Source organism: Microtus ochrogaster, unplaced genomic scaffold (genome assembly GCF_000317375.1).
Source record: "Microtus ochrogaster isolate Prairie Vole_2 unplaced genomic scaffold, MicOch1.0 UNK2, whole genome shotgun sequence".
Taxonomy (NCBI): domain Eukaryota; kingdom Metazoa; phylum Chordata; class Mammalia; order Rodentia; family Cricetidae; genus Microtus; species Microtus ochrogaster.
In genome coordinates, this window is record NW_004949100.1 from 2,854,902 (window position 1) to 2,876,116 (window position 21,215).

The 21,215-nt window shown below is 37.8% G+C and overlaps 2 pseudogenes; one reads left to right on the forward strand and one right to left on the reverse strand.

The window, feature by feature from the left end:
* Positions 1–259: 259 nt before the first annotated feature.
* On the reverse strand, positions 260–2,925 carry LOC101996835 (annotated as a pseudogene).
* Positions 2,926–17,792: 14,867 nt separating this feature from the next.
* On the forward strand, positions 17,793–18,722 carry LOC101988581 (annotated as a pseudogene).
* Positions 18,723–21,215: the final 2,493 nt, after the last annotated feature.

Consider the following 21,215-nt stretch of genomic DNA (forward strand, 5'->3'; position numbering starts at 1 on the left):
ACCCCCCCTCCAACCCCTGAGTATCCAAGGAGGAGGACCTGTGTGAGAATAGCCATTCCTGGGCCCAGCCCTGACACCATAGTGATACCAGAGAGCTAACTAGCCAGCCCTCTGGATTAGCAAAACATTCTTTTCATTGTAGATTTCTTTTATATATAACTTGTTTTTCTTTCTTTTTTCTTATAAGTTAAGGTCAGTATAGATATGAAAAAGGAAGGTAGGCTAGGTCAGTGACGTCACAAAGTGTACCTACTTACACCTAAAGTGTTGGGCTCACGAGGTCCAGCAGTCCCAGCCAAGGCCCATGCTGGGATGGAGTCAAGTCGCTGTCCTGCAGCCCAGCCAAGCCCACGGGCAGAGCCTGAGTGTTGGGAATTTGAAAGGTGGAAGTCGATGGGCTCTGGGTGACCTCCTTCTGCTGTACAGTTGATGAGTTCCACACGACCCGCTGCACGGCGGGGGGCAGTCTCCTTCGGTAACAGCGGCCACTGCTTCTTCACTGGGCTTCCTGTGACGGCGGTGGCTGGTGCTGTGACTGTGACGGGTCGACATTGTGCTGGTGGTGGAGGCCACTGTGACGCCAGCCGCGGGGGCTTGGGTGGCCGAGGGGGTGAGCACTGGCGTCTCTGGGGAAGACTGGTTGCCAGCTGCCGTAGACTGTGGCGGTTTACCATCCTGCTTAGGTGATGGTACCTTGGGCTCCTTCTTGTTTTTGCGACCCTCCCGCCCAGAAGGATCTTCTCCTAAGTCTATGACAAGTTCACTCTCGGAGTCGGAGTCCAAGCCCAAATGCACTGTGGGGGAATCCGTGTAGCCTTTCCCCTTCAGCTTGTCCTTTGTAGGGTAAGGCGAAGGCTTTGCCTTCTCTGAGTCCTTCTCAGGCTCAGGGCTGGCCTTGTCCTTGGCTGGTGCAGGCTCAGCCTTCTCACTGGCTGGCAAGTTACTCTTCGCTTCCTCTTTGACCTCCACCGGGTTTGCGGGTTTGGGCTTTTTTTTTTTTTTAAAAAGGCAGGGGCCTCTTTGTCCACCCGACTCCCCTCTTTTTCCTCAGGGTCCTCCTGCTCATTCTTGGGCTTCTGTTCCTCGTCACTGACATACTCACTGTCGCTGCTCTCTGACTTTTCGGAGTTCTCTGAATCGCTGTGCTCCACAGCAGTGTAAACATCCTCGGAGATCTCATTTATGCCTAGTTGTGCTTTGCAGCTCTCTATGGTTTTGTCCAGGTTGAGCTGGAACCGGTTTCGAATTTGCCGCTTGGGAGAGATGAGAGGGACGGGGGCCGACTGCTGGACCGACTCACTGAGCTCCTTCAAGTCCATCTCGGCTTTGCTTCGATCCAGGTTCAGGTTCAGGATGCTCCCAGTGGTAGAGGTCTTGTCTGTCTTCGTCATGATGGGTGTCGGTGCTTGCGGAGAGAAAGGCTTCAGGCTGCCAGACAGGCTCCCTGCTTGCCCCGTCTTTGTGGAGGCTGGGGAAGCTGTGCTCTTATCAAGGAAGTCCATGGACTCTTCACTTGTGCTGAAGTGGCTGGATGGGACCTTCTTCTCGGGGTCCTGCTCCACGTCGGATCCCGTGTGCACGGAAGAGTTCGTACTGGTGGGGGAGCGTGGCATGTCGGACAGGGAGATCCTGCGGCCTGAGCCCCCCGCTCAGAAGGGGCTTGCTCAGGAGGATCTTGGGGGACGCTGTCATGTCAAAATTGAGCTTCACCTTCTCCTGCTTACCTGTCTTAGCAGTGCCGGCGCTGGGGTTGCTGGGATCGAGCAGCATTTGGTACTGGCTATTGGGGGTGTATGGCGTCCTGAACGGGGAATAGTTAAAAACCCCAAACTTCCGCCGTATATTCTCCACGTAAACTTCCATCTCTTGCGTGGCGCTGTTGAAGATACATTTAGTCTTTTTCACAGAAAAGGGGATTTCTTTAGACATGAGGTAGCAATTATTGATGGGGACCCAGGCACTGTCATGTTGTCCAAAGAAACGGGCATCAACCTGCCCATCTTTGTCCCTCAGAGCTTTCGCTGGCCAGAATGGGAACCTCTTCAGGTGCAGATTGCTACAAGGTTCACAGAACCAGTTGTCTCGTTTTTGGCAAGCAGCAAGATAGCACTCTGGACATACTTCAATTTCATTCATCTCATGCTCACAGATCTTGATGACGACTTTTGCTATTTGAGTCAACTTGTGATTTCCCCCATTATAAATAATGCAGTTGTGAAGGATCCACTTGGCATCAGCCAGGAAGGCCACCGTGCAGCCGTACATCTTCTTTTTCGCGTTCTTTTCCAAGGTACAAAGGTCCATGGGGTGGAAAATGTATCCTGCATAGTCGGGATGCTGCTCCAAGGGAACAGGCTTCTGGAAAGCGTCTGTCCCTGGCCGCTTCATTTTATGAATGGAAAACTTAAGCAGGTAGGACAGCTGTTCAATGGTCAGCATCGTCATGGCTTTGCTCTGTGTCTCTATGCATTCTGCTACTGTAATCTTCTCACATTCAGGACAAAACCAGTCCCCCTCTGGTTCCGATGTCAGTCTCAGACACTTAGCGTGATAAACCCGGGGACAGAGCTCACAGCAAAGGAGTTGTCCTTCCCGGTGACAAACCCAGCAGTAGAAATCATTCTGTCCGTCCTGCGGTACAACATCAACAGGGTCTGTGCTGAGTGGCTGCTTCATATAGCAAAACGGACCATGTCTTAGCTCTGACTGCTCCTCATTGCTACTGTTCAGTCAGCCGGGTTTCTTTTTCTTTTTAATGGGGCTTGTGGAGGAGTCTTGGGGCGAATGGCCATTGGAGGAATGTGGAGGGCTGGGGAACTTCCGTTTCTGAGCCGTTCGCTCTGTAGAGCCAGGATCTTTGGAGCGAGTGGAAATGTCCATTCCCTCTTCCACCTCCTGTTCAGTTTTTATTTCCTCCTCAGCCAAGCTTTCTGACATCTTCCACCCCTGGCTCCTTCGACTGCGTAGCTCCATGGGCAGATCAACACCAGCCTAGGACCTCAGTTATCTCTACACCTCACTTTTCAATGGAGACTCTAACAGACAAAGGACCTAGACGGATGTTCTGTTCTACAAATCCTAAGAGAAAAGAGATGCCAGACCAGACTATCACATCAAGCAGAACTTTCAATCACAGTAGATTGAAAAAAGCTTCAAGATAAAACCAATTCTAAACAGCATCTGTCTACAAATATGCAGCACAGAAGGTATTTCAGTGAAAATATTAATCAGAAGAAATTAACCACTCTCAAGAAAACACAAGAAAAAAAAAAAAACACAAGAAAAAAAAATAAAATCAGACCAGTAAAATTAAGAGTGGGAAAATTCAAACCGCCATAACAAAATAATGGGAACCCATGAAATCTTCCCATAGATTTCATGACATTCTACTACAGCTGAAATTCCAAACTTATCCTCACAAACGGAGAGTAGGTTGCTGTATTATTCAACTGTCACCAATACACAGGTCATCTAAATGAAGACTTAACAGAGAAATGAAGAAGATAATAGGTTGTCATAAAAACTGGACCTAAACTGTATTTACAGAACATTTCTCCAAAATACAACAGAAATATATATATATTTTAGCAGATCATGGGACTGTCTCTGAAATCAGTTGTATACTTGGACACAAAGCAAGCCTCAACAGGTACAAGAATATAGAAACAACACCAAGTATCTTATCTGACCACCAAAGATTAAAGTCGTATATTAAAAACAACAACAACAAAAAGACAGAAAACTTACAAATGCATGAAAACTGAAAACTTGACCATGAATGAAAATTATGCCAAAAAGAGAAATTGAGAAAGATATTAAATGTACTGTAGAATTGAAAAAAAAAGAAAAAAATACATACCAAAACTTATGGGAGTCTGTGTAGGTGATTCCAAGAAGCAAGTACATAAAGAAGGGAGAGATCACCCATTAATAACTCAGTACCATACTAGAAATTTCTAGAACAGAAAGAAGAAATAAATCCCAAAAGGAGTAGAAGGGAGGTCAATCAAATTCAATAACATACAAACAATAAAAAACAATAGAGTGTATCAATGAAGCAAAGAATTAGTTCTTTGAAAAATTAATAAGATTGACAAATTCTTAAATGCATTAACTGAAAGGAAAAGATAAATATAACTTGATAAAATTAGATAAAAAAGAAAAAACAACAGACAATTAAGACAAATTTTAAAATATCTGAAATGTACTAAATTGTTAAATCTAAAAAGAATGCATAATTTTCCTGATATACACCACCAGTCAAAGTTAAATCAAGAGCAGATTGGCAAATTAAAGAAACCTACAAATAAAATTGAGAAAAGGGTAGTAATTAAAATCTACCAACCAAAATAAGCCTATATTCAGATAATCTTTGCACAGAAATCTCCCAGACATTCAAAGAAAAATTAAAGCCAATACTTCCCAGATTATCCTACAAAACAGAAACATAAGGACCATTGTCCATTTCTTATTGCAAGGTCCCAGTTACCCTGATACCTAAGTGACATAAAAAACCAACAGAGTTACCTATCAATTTCTACTATGAGCATAGATGTAAAAATACTCATTTCAATCCAAGATACATCAAATAGATCATTCACAATGATCAAGTATGCTACATCCCAGTCTTACAGGGATGAGTGAGTACATGTAAATAAATAAATGTAATCTATCTTATAAACAGTCTGAAAGACAAAAAAGTAGTATGATCATCTAACGAGATATTGAAAACCCCTTTGGAAAGAAAATTTAAAGGCACATAATGATAAAAGTACTTTAGGTATACAAGGGACATATATCAATCAAGAAAGTCAATGTATATCAACCCACACCTAATAACAACTCAAGAAAAGACAAACTCAATGATTTCTACTAAAGCAGGAACTAGATAAGTTTACTGCTCTCTCCATACCTATATAATAGGTATAATAGGTCTTGAAGTCTTAGCTAGATAAAAAGAAAGGTGAAGTAGATAAAGGGGATAAAAACAAAAAAGGAAGAAGACAATATATATTTATTTGCATATGACACAATTGTATAAATTAGTGACTCTAAAATTTCCCCTGCATGACTCCTAGACTGATAGACACTTTCAGCAAAGTAACTGGGTACAAGTTGAATACATAAAAATCAGTAGCCTCCTATATACTAATGACAAATGAACTTTAAAAAGAAGTAAAGATTATAATACCTTCAAAATAGATGCAAAAGTATCTTGGGATAACTCTAACCAAGAAAGTAAAAGTTTGTGTGATAAAAAGATTACAAAATTTAGGAATGAAATTTAAAAACATATAAGAAGATGGAAAGGTAATATTAGTGAATTGTTATAATAATTCAGTATAAAAGGCCTGACAGTCCAAAGTAATCTACAGATTCAATGCAATCGCAGTCAAAATTCCCATACACATATTCATAGAAATTGATAAGATAGCATACAGCTTCATATGGAAAAAAAGGAAGCTAAGACATCTAAAACAATACTTAATAATAAAAGAACTACTTGAGGTATCACCCTCATCAATCACAAACTGTACTACAGAGCAATGGAAACAAAAAAAAAAACTATGGTATTCTCATGAAAACAGAACCATTGATCAATGAAATCAGTTTAAAGATCAAGACAAAAGTTCCCACAAGAAGAGAAACTTCATTTTGATAAAGAGGCCAGGTATAAACACTGGAAAAAAGACAACATCTTCAAACGTCAACATATGGTTGACATAACTGGATGTAGTAGAAAACCAATAGATCACTACTTATTGCCATGCACAAAATTCTACTCTAAATGGATCAGAGACTTCAACATGAGGCCAGATACACTGAACCTGAGAGAAAAATGTGTAGGATACCTTGGAACTCATTCGCACAAGGAAAGTCATTCTTAATAGAACACTGATAACATAGGAACTAAGAACATCAATTTATCAATTTGACCTCATAGAATTGAAAGGCTCTGTTGCTGAAGACAACACCTAGATAACTCAATGAGCATGGGGGAGTAGCTGGTGGCCATCTAGAGCCTTCATCCCTATTGACTAGTGTTTAGGATGCAGAAAGGTACTCTGTCTGCACAATACCAAAGAAAGGTAAGTGCCTACTCAGCTTCAAGCTTTGTACTTTAAAATGGTTGCCTTCTTACACGGTGCACTAGTGAAATGGTAGCACAATCTGTGGGATTAAACAGCCAATATCTGCCTCAATTTAAGGCCCATTTTGTGAGAGGGAGCCCATCCTGAAACAGCTTGGCTGGGCGGAAATCTCAGACTAAAAAGTCCAGACACTTATCATTAAACCAAATACTATTGTTTAACTAAATATATGCAGCAATCAAATGAATCCTATTGATATATTGCTCTACTCATAGATCTATAACTTGATCAGTCAGTATCAGAGAAAGTTCTTACTGCAGCAGATGGAAACAAGTGCAGAGACCCATGGCAAGAAAATGTGTATGAAGAATGAGATGCCATAGAACATCCAGTTCTAAATGGGATGGTTTCATCAAATCCTTCCACTCCTTGCTCAGGCAATCCTATGGAAGAGAAGGCAAAAATATTGGAAGAGCCAGAGAGAAAAGAAGGCATACAAGACCTTTAAAATAAAGCAAGACCAATGAAGTCAAGAACTCCCAAGGCTTGGAGCATCTTACTCTGGGCCTGCACAGTGCTGGGCCTTTTGTGGTCCCAGTAAACACACAGGAACTGTACCCAATTCCCTGTCCTTAGACCAGAGCCTATATCCATTTGATAAGCATTTTCAGATAAATAATTAGGCTTCACTAATGGAGCCTCAATGAATAAAATCAAACAAACAAACCAAACCAAACCAAACCAAAACAACAACAAAAAACACCCTCAAGGCCTGATTCCTTAACAATGGTCCATGAACAATAGAAAATGGACTCAAAGCCTTTGTTGGAGGTGCTCTGTTACATAACGGTTTGTCAGTTTCTTTTTTTTAAACAGAAATTCTGTGTTTGCAAACATTTGTGTGTCCATATGTGTATTTGTGCTTTTCTGCACTTTGTTTGTTTGTTTTGTCCTATTCTGGTTTACTTCTATTTTATTAATTATTTTTTTATTAAATGTCTGTTTCTAGTGACAAAAAGAAAGAAAGTTCTGGATTTTGGTGGGTGGGGAAGTTCAGAGTACCTGGGACGAGGTTTTGAGGAGTAATCATAATCAGAATATATTGTATTGAAAAAAAAGTATTTAAATTTTTTTAAAGGAAAAAATTGGTGTCTTTCAAAAAATATATGGAGCTTTCAAACACATTCTAGGGTCTGAAAATCTGTGTGTGTCACTATGACCTTCAGTTTCTTCTGATGGTTCCTCAGAAAGGAAATTACAAATGATAAAGAACAGTACAAGAAAATGTTTAATGCTCAGGTTTTTTCAGAGATCAGTGCTGAATCTTCCTGCTGTAATCATTTTTGAATATTGGTTCATCTTTTGAATATTGGTTCAATAAAAGTATCCATATTTTAGTTATATATTTTTATTAGTGTTGCCTGGCTAGCTATTTATTTGTAACTTCTAGTTATCTTCCTAAGATATATTTGTTTTTGGTGTCACTATTAACATTCCTTAAAACTTTGAAATTGGAATCTTAAATGACAAAATTTTGGTATCCTATTGCTCCACAGAAGTGGGGATACAAAATAAAGTAATAAAAGTATTATCTTTCATACCAAAAAATGTGAAAATAACTTTTATGACTAAATATTAAGGACTTTGTAAAAACTTACATTTTTAAGACTAAATCATGTACTACATGTAATGACAATAGAAAGATATTTTTAGTTATCAAATAAATGAGTGGTTATTATGTGTTCTGATGAGGGAAATGAATATCTGAATAGAAATGGGATACATTATGGATTCTTTCTTTCCCCTGGCCCAGAATAGTGTAGAGTATATATGTGTGTATTATGACAATCATTTGTTAAAGCTGATAACAGTTTCAAACTAACTGTGAAGAAAAATAGCCACAATAAATGTTTGCAGCAAGGCGAGAATATAGATTAATAACTTTCCTTTGTGGCTTGATTGTTATTGTGGGTCAGTGAAATAACTTCTTCCTCTGTAAATGCTGGTAAACAGTGATTAAGACAAAAGATTCCTCATGCCTTACCCATACCACATTTTATGTGCTGTTCAATAAAGATCGAACAAAGCTCTTTGTCTGGCGCAGATAAAATGGGGACAGATGGATGACACAGAGAAAAGCACAAAAACATCATATTGAGCTCACTCTTTGATAAATACCCAAGAGGATTATTGATTATTGTCTTTACCTGAATGGGGCACCACCAAAGAGGAAGAGATAATGGGAAGTCCAGTTTTCTTCCTGATTTTATGGAGATACATCAAGCTGTTTCCCATTTAACATACTATTTTCAATACATTGTTTTACGGAGCCTTTATCATGTTGAGCTCTGTGTCCTCTGACTCTATTTTTACAGGGATTTTATAAGGAAAACATGTTGGATTTTGTCATAAGTCTTTTCTGCATTAACTAAGAAGAACAAGACTTTTCTATACTAAGACAATTTGTATGTTGTATTGCATTTATTGACTTGTTTACTGTCAGCCTTTCTGGGTCATCTAGTCTCCGATTGCTAGTTATGTATGCAGTGACAGGCAGGTATTGGTTCTTTGCTGTTGGCCTTGAATCACATCAGATATTAGATGGCTAGTCTTTTAAGTTTGGTGCCATCTTTGCCTCAGTATATTTTTAAGACAGGACAGATTGTAGGTTAAAGGTTTTGTGACTGACTTGGTGTCCATGGTTATATTATTATTTTTATTATTAATTATTATTATTAATTATTATTATTATTATTGCTGCAAAAGTACTTATAGAACTTTTTGGGAGTAGAATGTAGTGGTGAAGTCCCCATACATGAACCAGCTCAACTTTGACCTGTTAAATGAGTTGTGTAGGTGCTGTCCTCAACAAAAGTGCTCTATTGTCAGTTTGTAGAGAACCACCTTTTGCCTTAGCACAAACCTGGGTTTCGGTGGGATTCTCATGTAACACTCTTGGTCAACATCTCAACTAAATGTAACCCTGTCCCACCCCTAAATATGTTAAAATATAGATGATTTTTTTAATTAAGTACTTTATTTTTAGTAAAGCCATCATAAGACCTACAAGAAAAATATCTTTGTCATTTTATACATGTATTTTGTTCTTTCTCTTTCTATATATGTATATATGATACATAATTCATTAGATAATTAAGGCTTTAAAATTGTTATTCATGAAAATATATGAATATTAGAAAATTTTGAAAACTTGTCTACTGTTAAGATGTAACTTGTCTACTGTTAAGATACAGCTGTAATGATAACGATTAAGCATAAGTGATATCAGTTTTCTATAGTCAGGTACTATCCCTGAACATTATCATATAAAGGGAATAATTATTAAAGGGTTTTCTTTATTCTTTTATCTCCATTCTGAAGGAATATAATATACCTAAGAACTTGTTTTATTCACTGGTATTTTTCACAGTTAATTGATTATGAATACATTTGTTGGCCACACTGTGTCTCTATATTCTTAATTTGTGTACCATGCTTGCCTTTCAAGGTTTTAAAGCAATTTAAATGGTATTCTGTGTCTCCTCAGTACATCATTATTCATTATTTATGCCCCGGCAATACTTAAGCATGCATGGGAAGCCATTTATGGCGGTTCTCCAATTGTCTATCCTAGGCAGTCCTAGATGATTGTGTTACTACCATAGCTAAAGGTCCAGTCTTATTTTTGGTGTATGTCAATGTTTATTTGACCTTCCTTTTCACCTTATCCTATGCACTCCTTCAAGAAATGTTATCTTCAGGTAACTGTAGTTATTCATTCTCATGACATGGCTGAAGCATTTCAAGGGCCGTTGTTGCATCTTGTAGTTTACTTCCCTATGTAGATGAAGATGTTTCTTAATGCCATCATTTTTCAGCCTATTTCTTTGAGTGATGCCTAAAATTCTCCTGAGACATGCCATCTCAAACATATTCAGGGACTGTTCTGAGGAGAAGTTCACTGGCCAGGTTTCAGAGTTAGAAAGAAGGCAACTCAAGACAAACAGCAGAAGAAAGAACGAAGCTAAAGAGCAATGAAAAGACAATCCTCAGGCAGCAAAACACCACAACTGTCTGTGCAGGGAGGTCAAGAGAATAGCAAAGAAGGAAAGAGAGCTCTATATTCAAGGTATATGCAAAGAGGCTGAAGAGGCTAGACTCCATAATAAAACACATCTGTTCACAAAGCTATCAGATGGATAAATGCCAGATAAGCTCCTCAGATTCAGGTGATTAAAGATGGGCAAGGTCATTTATTAACAGAATGAGGGGAAGTAGAGCAAAGATGGAGACAATACTTTGACACCCTATACAATGACCCTAATGCTGTCAACGTAGACTACAGGAAAAAAAACATTTCGGCTGCCACTCAAACGCCAGAGATGAGGAAATATTAAATATTGACAGGAGTGAGACAGAGAAAGCTATCAGGAGTGTGAAATGCAGGAAGGCCCCAGGAGTAGATGACCTCATGGTGGAAGAGCTGAAGGAGGCTACAATAGGCTCAGGAGCTAAGGCACTACTCAGGCTATTCAGAGAGATATAAGAACATGACGTGATTCCCACAGAATGGAAACACTCAGATATAATTTCCATACACAATAAGAAGGGCAAGCTGAGCTGCTAAAATTACAAAGACATTAGTTTGTTGTGCCATAGCAGCAAGATCCTTCTCTTCCATTATCCTGCAAGGATCAAGGGTAGAAGAGAAGAAATCCTAGCAGAGGGCCACTGTGGCTTTTGAGCTAACAGGAGCACAGTTGATCAGGATCTTCACTTTGAAGCAACTGGAAAAAGACTGTGAAGACTTTGGAAAAGACTTATATGTCTGCTACATTGACTTCAGGAAGGCATTCAATAGCATTTCAAGGAAAGGATTTTGGGAAACTGAGATTCTACAGGTACACAGAGAAAATCATAGGAATATTAGAAAATGACTTTAGAGTTACTTTTGCATCAGTCAATGCCTGTGGAGAACTAGGTGATTAAGATAAGTGTAGGTGTGTTGCAGGGATGCATCCTCTCAGCACTGCTCTTCAAGATATTTCTGAAATTAACATAGCAACAGCCCTGGAGGATGAGGAGAATGGCATTCAGATAGGCAGTGTGTGAATCAATAATTTGTGCTTTGCCGAAGATACAGCACTACTTGCAGAAAGTCCAAATGTACTGTAGGCCATGGTTAGTTGAAACCCTTGGTATCAAAGTAAACATCGAGAAGACTGAGATCCAACACATGTTTGAAGTGGCGAAGGATTTTAACACCAGAATAAAGACTCAGAACCTCGAGCAAACAGTCAATTATATTTCCTTTATTTCAAAAAAAAAGTAAATGCTTAATTTCCTCATTGAAGTAGTGTATAGGGATGTATCTGAACAGTAATTTATCAAGGCAATATATAAAATCACCTAAAAAAATATATGGCCGATTTGCAAGCACTCTTCTAAATAATTAGAAATGACATTTGGTACTAAGGGAGAAAATGGGAAGGACAAACCGTAGGAGGATAGATGCATCTTCTTTGCTGATATTTAGCACTATCATTTTTCTTAATTATTCTTGACATTTTACAGATTTCACCTATTCTTCGCTCTGCTCCCCTAAGCACAGTTTTAAAAAAAAAATAGAGGGCAAGTTACTTTTCAGAACAAATTATTTATCACTGTCCTTCACTAAATTCAATGTTATTCCTGATTTTGCCCCTCATAAACAATCAGATAGCACCACCTGCCTTGTAAGCAGGTGCACCTGCGGAGGAGATGCTGTAAACACACCACTGATGCCAGTATTTGTTTGATAGGTTACAAGAGGCAGAGAGCGTTACTTAGTACCTATGAAACAGAAGTTAGTGAGAGAAAATACTTCTGTTTCCATTTTGACATGTTGACTTTCATGGCCTAAGTATCATTTAAGGATCTCCAAATAACCACTACATAAAAGAAGCAGCTCTTAGCCGGGCGGTGGTGGCGCACGCCTTTAATCCCAGCACTCGGGAGGCAGAAGCAGGCGGATCTCTGTGAGTTCGAGACCAGCCTGGTCTACAGAGCTAGTTCCAGGACAGGCTCCAAAGCCACAGAGAAACCTTGTCTCGAAAAACCAAAAAAAAAAAAAAAAAAAAAAAAAAAAAGAAGCAGCTCTTTCCCTCTCACCTTCATCTGCCTATATTCTTTTGCAATTTTCTCAGCACACCAGCTAAATCTGGTATGAGTTTTCTTTTACTTTTGTCCTTTACCCCCATTTATTCGTAATAATCTCTGAGTATTGCTCTCAAATTTCATTAGAATGGCCTGTAATTCTTATTTGTGTGTTTCTCCCCAAAAAGCCAATTGCTTACTGTGAACAAGAGTCTTACATCAGTCTTCCTTAGAAGACTGATATTGCAAACAGTTGCCATATTCACATACAATTAGTCTCATTGGATATTCATCTTCCTGTCATACACTGAACAGGTAAAATGTTTAAGTGATTTTTACAGGCATATCACTGCAGGGTTAACTTTACCCAGGAAGATTACATTGCACAAAGTCTCCCACCAGGTGGTCTGTTGTTATTCTTTCTTTCCATTTAGATATATTCTTTCATGGCCCAGACTTTCCTGGCAATTGTTGTGTATCCCAGGCTGGCATCAAATTGTGACCCCCTGCTGTGTCTCCCGAGTTCTGAAATAGAAGCATATGATATATTCTACTACTTTGGTATGATTCTCAGGATGGAAAGAGCAACGTTACTCTATTTAATTGTCTGATGGACAGCTGGGGATTTGAATGAAATTCTTTGAACTCTTAATACAGACCGGAAGAGAACAGGCTCACCCATTGTGTTGATGTGGAGCATATTACATAGAAACAAGAATGTTTCCTTATCCGCTCAGCTGTAAAAGAATAGAACCCAAGAAATCATATTTCAAGAGTGAATAATGACACAGTAGCTACCCAAGGTTGTGTTATGATGCCCTAGGAAAGTTCTTCTGCCTGGCTGGTGGAAGTAACTGAGGATACTGCTTGGGTTTCTATTTGTACTAATCAACTATCATTCTTCATAATCTCTCTAGAGAGTTACATATGGATGTGACCAAAACTATAACCCAAACTAGCGGTAATAAGAAATTTACAATTGCCTAATGTTCTATTTAAAGTTAGGTGGGCACTAATATCAGGTTCTAGGGCCTTTGTACGCTCTTACACATAAGCCAGAGGTCTTGTGCCAATTACCATTTGTGCTTGTTCTGTTTATGAATTCATGAATTGGAAATATAGCCACCGAGTGTATTACAGGATTCATAGAAATGGTCTAAGTTGCGCAAGATTCAATTTCTTATTTGCATTTTACTTTAGTCTTAGAAAAAGGCAGTTATATTTCTCCAAGATCTCAGATATTAGCAGACAATTACAACTATCAACATACTTAAATGTTCCATTTCTCTGCTACATAGATAAATGTGTTATATGGTTATACATATAATCATGTTGTGATTATATGATTCTTCCAAGTCTTAATTCAATGAGTGTTGGTTTAAATGTGCTTCATGTCTGAAGAACTGAGAAAGACATACTGGTATTCCTAGGTCTCTAATTTTTTTTCATTAAAGTGGATATAAAAATGGGATTTTTCTTTATGTGGTACTCATTTTCTCTTTTCTTTCTTTCTTTCTTTCTTTCTTTCTTTCTTTCTTTCTTTCTTTCTTTCCTCCCTTCCTTGCTTTCCTTCCTTCCCTCTCTTCTTTCTTTCTTTTTCTTGCTCTTGAGATATGATATTCTATAATTATGTGAGGCAGTTTTAAACTTTGAAATGAGCTTCCAGAATTATACATTGACTATGCCACATTTCACAAAAATCACAAGTATCTCATGCGCCAATACAGGGGTACTGTTGGCCTGTTCTTTCTGAACCTCTCACAAAACTCAGTTTACAAGGACCTCTTACATTTCAGGTGTAGCATTCAGGACAATTTCCCATAGGTCAATTTGATGATGGGCTTCCTATCTCTACTGCTTTCTCATCATACATGACGAGTGGTGGAGAATCTAGATTTGACAATGCAGCACAATCTAATTACATAAAATAGTCCTTCTCCCAAGAACAGCTTCTCGATATTTTAATCACCTCTTTCACTGTTTAAAAAGAAACCTGACATAACATCATTTGATTAGGCCTCAATTTTTTTTATGTTTTTACCCAAGAGGATTAGCTTGTGCAACGATGTGTTTTTCAAGTTGTTAAACATTATTCCAGGTCAATGCTCCTAAATCAATAAATTACTTCTTAATCAAAACTCAATCTTTCACACATTGCTATGTTTTCTGGTGCTGTAGACTAATGCAATTTGCATATTCTAATTAGTAATTTTTGTTTGTAGCAAATAATCATTAAGTATTATGTATTTTCATTACCGATTTTACAAACAAGAACATACTTTTCTTATTCTGACTTTGTTTACCTTTTCAGAATTCATATAGCATACGTTTAAGAGGTATTCCCCAAATTTTCAGGATATATTTATTTTGAATCCCTGGTATTATATCACTAAGCATATTAAACACTGTTTCCTAGTTTTGTAAGAATTTTTTTTTTATTTTTTCAGTTGTTTAGGGCATATATACAAGTAGCTGACAGATTTAGTTACCTCTCTCACTATTCTAACTACTGCATATGTGTAATATGGTCCTAATTTTGGTTTAAAAACTGAAAATGAGAAGCAGAAATGATTCATAAAAAAAAGTTAAATGCACTGTTTTCCTCTTTTATTAATTAAAAGAGAGCTTTTAAGAAATATCTTGAGTGATTTGGTTAGGGCTAAAGAACACACACTGCTCTTGTAGAGGGCCTTAGTTAGATTCTTAGTCTGGTGGCATACAATTTACTGTACCTCTAGCTTCACGGGTTCCAGCACCCTTTTCTATTCTTTGTGAGCATCTACACTCATATTCATGCACATATAGACATATAATATAAAATAAAGTAAATATTTTTAAAATTTGAAACATTTTGTTACTGTTACATCAACAGAAAATGTCGGCCTATTATATACAGGCAAAATGAAATAAATTTACTGTTGTGTTCTTTTTTTAAACTATGAAGTGGGATCTATAGACATGGTACATTATATTGCAAATTTTTGAACACTTTGGATCAATTTACTTACTATATTTATGCTAGAACAAATATATTATATATCTGTATCTATATCCAACTATAACACAAATATACTTTAAAACATATCTAAACATGAACACTTACACAAATAATATTTGGTGAAATAAAGCATTCATTGTAACATATTATATGTTATGTTTTAAATGTTACACATTTTATTGCACACATATATACTTTTATTCAACTATACTAAGCAATATCTTGAAAAGTAATTAACGTTCATTTCTTGTAGATAATCTTAAAATGCAAACAAAGTAAGCCTAACTACTTCTATAAACACATGTACTTTTGAAAATCTCTCTCTTAGATTTCATGACAAATAATGACTTTCAGAAAAATAAAGGCATTATAGTAACCTTACAAACTCTTTTAACAATGTGTGTAAATGTACAGCAAAAACGGTTTTTTTAGGCTAGTGGATCAAGTTCAAAAATACAGGTCTGAAACCAAAAATAAATGGCCAATGTGTTAAAATGTGAAGGACATTTTGCCACATCACCTAGTGTCCAATTTTCTTAGTGCCCAGCATTGACCCGGCGGTGCTGAGGTGAGTTAGATAGAATTGCCTATGTCAGTCACAAGGAACAGCTTGATTGCTCAGCCATCCTTTACAATCACCCACTGAACCAGGTAGAGGTGAAATAGTGTATACAGCAAAGTCATGAAGATTGATGGCACCCAGCTGCTTCCAAAGGTAGCCTATTCTGCATGCAAACCACTTGACACATGAACTGATGGAAAACACAGTGTATTTGCACAGGAAAAGGGCTTCAGCAAGCTTAATTTCCATAGCCATTTGCACAGCAAAAGCAAGATCTAATAGGTCCCTGAGAAATCACCAAAGCCATGATAAGAATTCAAAGCCACAAACTAAATAAAAAGAGATTATTAGCTACATTGCAGCAGGCAAACAGCAAAGACTCGGTGATCAATACTTGACAAGAGACATGCCACAAACTTCATGTATAGGTCAAACTCACACACTGTCTTTTAAATAAATTGACTGACTCTTGGACAAGGCATATAAAATGTCACTTTTTATCTCTCAGTTGATATTTTCTTCTGGGGGGGGTATCCATTCACTTCTCTGAGAGATTTGATCGAAAAGATAGTCACTCCTGATATAAGGTATAAAGGAGAAAACTGCAATCAAGTGGAAATTTTTGTCAGTACCTTAATCTCTGATTTGTAGAAGGTTTTGCTTTGGGATATTTGGTATGTCTGAGGATTGCCACCAAAGAGCCCTTCTGTTCTTTAATGGCGGCACTAAATCTTAACAAACGTGAGCATGAAAACTATTGTGCTGCACTTGTGAGGCATATATCAAAGTTATATTTTTTAAAGCTTGGAAAGGCAGTTGAATCATGCATGCTCTTTATGGAGCTCTGATCAGGCTGATAAAGGCAGTTCAGCTTCAATAAATGCTTTTTAAGTGAATGTTTTGGAAAGTGAATAGGAAATTCAAAGCTCACACTGTCACCAAACTGCTCCCACAGCACTTTGATCACTCCGTTCCTGACATTTTGTGGAAAATGTCTTGTTTTCATTAAAATGTTGGCATCTAGAGACCAAGAAAGTTAACTGTAGTCACTGAAAGTATAATCTACAGTAAATCATGAAATGACATGACTTATTAAGTACTTTGTACACATTCCTTAGAAAGAAAACCATTTCCCTGTGGGGTCAAACACAGCATTGCACTTGTCTGAGAAACAGTTCATATTGTTAAAAGAAAGACAAGTACAAAAGATAAATCAAACAGTGGCATATTGCCCAAGGCAAAAGAAAACTAAGTCATATCATTTTCCTTTTCAAAAGGATAAGAATTATATAAAATTATATATATATGTGTGTACACACACACACACACACACACACACACACACACACACACATATATATATATGCTCACAAAAATAATGCAGTGCCTACTGTTTTAAAATTAAGATCCCAGCACCTATCTCTAATTTGAAGGACAGAAAGTGAACGTGTTAGGACCCTCTCCCATTTTGTACCAGATTGCTTCTTCAGGTAGCGAAGCTCCGTTTTCCGGCCACAAGTGTCACAGTTTAAAATGTGTCGCTTCTGTAACCCAATTGGCTTATCAGAAAGTGGGACGACTGTGAAATGAAGGCAGGTACTTGAAAGCGTCTGAGAGACATATTGTTATGAAATTGAGTCAAGATCTTTTACACGTTCAGAAATATTTAAATCAAAAAGTCATGATGACTGAAAGACATGTGCTGTATTGTATTTTTCCACATTCTACTTAAAACCTAATAGGATATTACCTGTAATATTTAACATAGTTTTCAAAGGTTTTTTTTTTTTTAATTTAGGTGGTTACTCGTGACATTATTCCCAAGTTGCCACATGCATTTATGATAATTTCCATTGCTTCAAAGTATTAAAAATCATAAGACAAATTCATGCTTCTGAAAATGTTGAGATTAATATAGATGTGACTTCAAATTGAAGATCTAAATTACAAGAATGCACTCAGGCTGCGGCTGCGCCTCCTTGTTCCTCGCGTCACCGCTACCGCCATGCCGGGAGGGCTGCTTCTCGGGCACGAAGCCCCCAACTTTGAGGCCAATACCACCATCGGCCCAATCTTCTTCCACGATTTTCTGGGAGACTCATGGGCATTCTCTTTTCTCACCCACGGGACTTTACCCCAGTGTGCACCACAGAGCTTGGCAGAGTGGCAAAGCTGGCGCCAGAGTTTGCCAAGATGAATGTTAAGATGATTGCTCTTTCGATAGAGAGTGTTGAGGACCATCTTGCCTGGAGCAAGGACATCATTGCTTACAATGGTGATGAGCCCACAGAAAAGCTCCTGTTCCCCATCATCGATGACAAGAAGAGGGAACTTGCCATCCTTTTGGGCATGCTGGATCCGTCAGAGAAGGATGAAAAGGGCATGCCCGTGACGGCCCGTGTGGTGTTCATTTTTGGCCCTGACAAGAATCTGAAGCTATCTATCCACCACTGGCAGGAACTTTGATGAGATTCTCAGAGTAATTAAGTCTCTCCCGCGGACAGTAACAAAACGGGTTGCTACCCCGGTTGATTGGAAGGAGGGCGAGAGCGTCATGGTCCTGCCCACCATCCTTGAAGAGGAAGCCAAAAGTCTATTTCCCAAAGGAGTCTTCACCAAAGATCTCCCGTCTGGCAAGAAGTACCTCCGTTATACCCCGCAGCCTTAAGTCTTTGTGGGAGCTGGCTGCAGCTGCTCGGACACAGTGGACCTGAGGATACCAGCTGACCGTCATCTGTCCTGGCCCACTTCCATAGAAACCTCCTGCTGTGTGATCACAGCCAAAGTCATTAGGTCACTTTACTACTGGCTCATTAAATGGAAATGGCACCAACACTTTCTTGGGGTTCTTTACTCTGTGCCTTCACAGCATTCTGCCCCTCCGTCCATCTCAGGGTTCTGCTGACCAGCTTTCTCTGAAATGCATTCTGTAGTAGAAACTCTGACCTCTGCGGGGTTCTGGAGTGTCAGGTAGGGATAGGGGAAGCTCACTCGGCTCCATGGTAGAATGACGGTCACCTTTTGTAGCCTCCTTGGAAAATAATGAAATGGGGGAAACTTTCAGTTCTGTATTTTTCATAAGTAACAAACTTGGGAACAGCCCGGGGAAATTTCTAACTATTGTGCTATCAGGAATCTGATGCGTTTCTGTCAAATGGGGGCTCAGAAGAGGCTTCCTTTGCCCTGCCAAGGAGGGAAGTGCACCCAAGACCGCTCATCCCTCCAGGGGTTCCTGTTTGTCTGCTCTGGTGCCATGTACATGTGAACACACCTTGTAAGGACAGGCGGTGACAGAATGGTTCGCCACTAAACTGTCCTAGCAGTAGGTTGCCACTTTCCTGAATTCTGCTTTTTGGGGTTCAACAAAATCCTTTGTTGAAACTGGAAAAAAAAAGAATGCACTCATAATAAGACAGGCACACCCATACACACACACACACACACACACATACACATGCACACATATACAAATACACACACAGGTTTACACAGATATACACACATAGCATCTAATTGTAACAATTGGGTTTTTACTTAATATAGACTTTACAGTTATAAACAATATATGGGTATGTATCACTATTCCCAAATATTTAGATTCATGTTATGCTTAAATAATGGGAAAATAAAATCTTTGATAGAAGAAAAACAGGATCATCTCTCCTGGATCAGGGTAGCTGAGTTACTAGAACAAAATCCCCACAGTGTGACAGGCTAGAATAAGAAAAGCAATAATTTTCTTGGAAAGGTGAAGGCACAAAAATCTTAAAATATAAATAATTACCAATAAGTATTTTAGAAAGATATAGAACTCGGGAAAAAAATAAATCAGTGGTAACTGTTTGCTTCCACAGAAATTAAATCTAAAAATTGCAGCTAAAAACCAGGGAGTGTAGTGGAGCCTTTATCAAACATCCACGAAAAACAAAGTTCAGGAGATGGACTTGTTCTATATACTGTATAAGGAGCATAGCATAGTGAACTTCATTACTGAGGACCTGGAGGTCTGAATTTTACAAAGAAGTAATTTCATAGTGGTAGAGAAACACAGTATGATAAATAGCAGTATCTTTTTCTTTTCTCAATTATTTCTCCAAATTAATTTTCTAAATATAGCATCAATATAGAAACAAATGTAGAAAAGCATACAAGAAATGAAACAACTTATGGAAAAACAGGTAAAACAAAAGGAAATGTTAGAAATGAAAATTTAAAAAAATATATAATTTTTCCTTTTAAAAGCTAACCTAATACACAATTTGAAATGAAGTAGCTTAGATAAATGAAATAAAAGGTTAAAATTAATAAAAAACAAAAGGATTCAATATTACATATTAAAACCCAATGGGATTGTTAACTAATTTTAATGTGAGGCCTAAGAATCTATTGTGTAGCTTCAAAACATCTAGAAAGTGATTAATTAATTTTTGGTTTCATTAAATCTCATTGTATAAGATGAATTTAATATCAGGCCAACAACCTATGGTTAGACAGGACATAGACCCTTGGAGGGAGCCTACTGTTTTATCCTGCTAAAGTAATACATGATTAACACAAATCCCAATGATGTCTTTTTACCCATAGATGGATGCATTTTTCAGTCTCTATCAGAGAAGTTTCCATTTGTAGGTTATTGGTTATCAAAGCAATGTCATCTTGTGGAGTGGGTCTTAAGTCAAATCAGCTACTGTTTAGAGATGAATATGGTATGCATGTGTTTATATATTTATATGTGCATATTAGTTTTGAATGTAGGTGATAACTAAGCTACCATCCACAGAACCATAAAGGATAGGTATAAATTAAGGGTATTGTGAGAACACATAGGTAGGAATTAGAAAAAGATTTGGCTCTTTTTAAAATGTTTGTTTTGCTTTACTTTGGTATGATTGCTTTTATTATATCTTATTTTACTATTTATCATCATTATTATTTTTATTATCATTATTATCAAGCTTTTGTTTATTTTTAAATGAGAGGAGAAAAAACATGGATTTGTGTGAATTTGAATGGTAGAGAAAATCTGGGGGAAGTTGGGGAAGGAGGAACTGTAATCAGAATATGTTGTATGAAAACAAACTATTTTCATTAAAAATTAAAGTCATGGAAAGATGCAAAATAAATTCAAAATTATCAGAAATAAATGCACAATAAAAGAAGATACCAGAATGAGAGACCCACTCTTTCCCCAAATCAGGAGTCCTATAAAATATTAAACTGAAAATTATGGTATTTACTCAGAGGACCTGGTACAGATCCCTTTGACAACATTTGGGCAAACTCTGACTTCTTTCAGCTTTTGAAGCTATTTCTCACTGAAGTTACCACCTAATTATTCAATGTGCAACAAAAAATCCAACAAAATGCTTGCTGATAATAATCTCATTTTCATATTTTCTAATGCTAGTTACACAGAAGCTATACTATT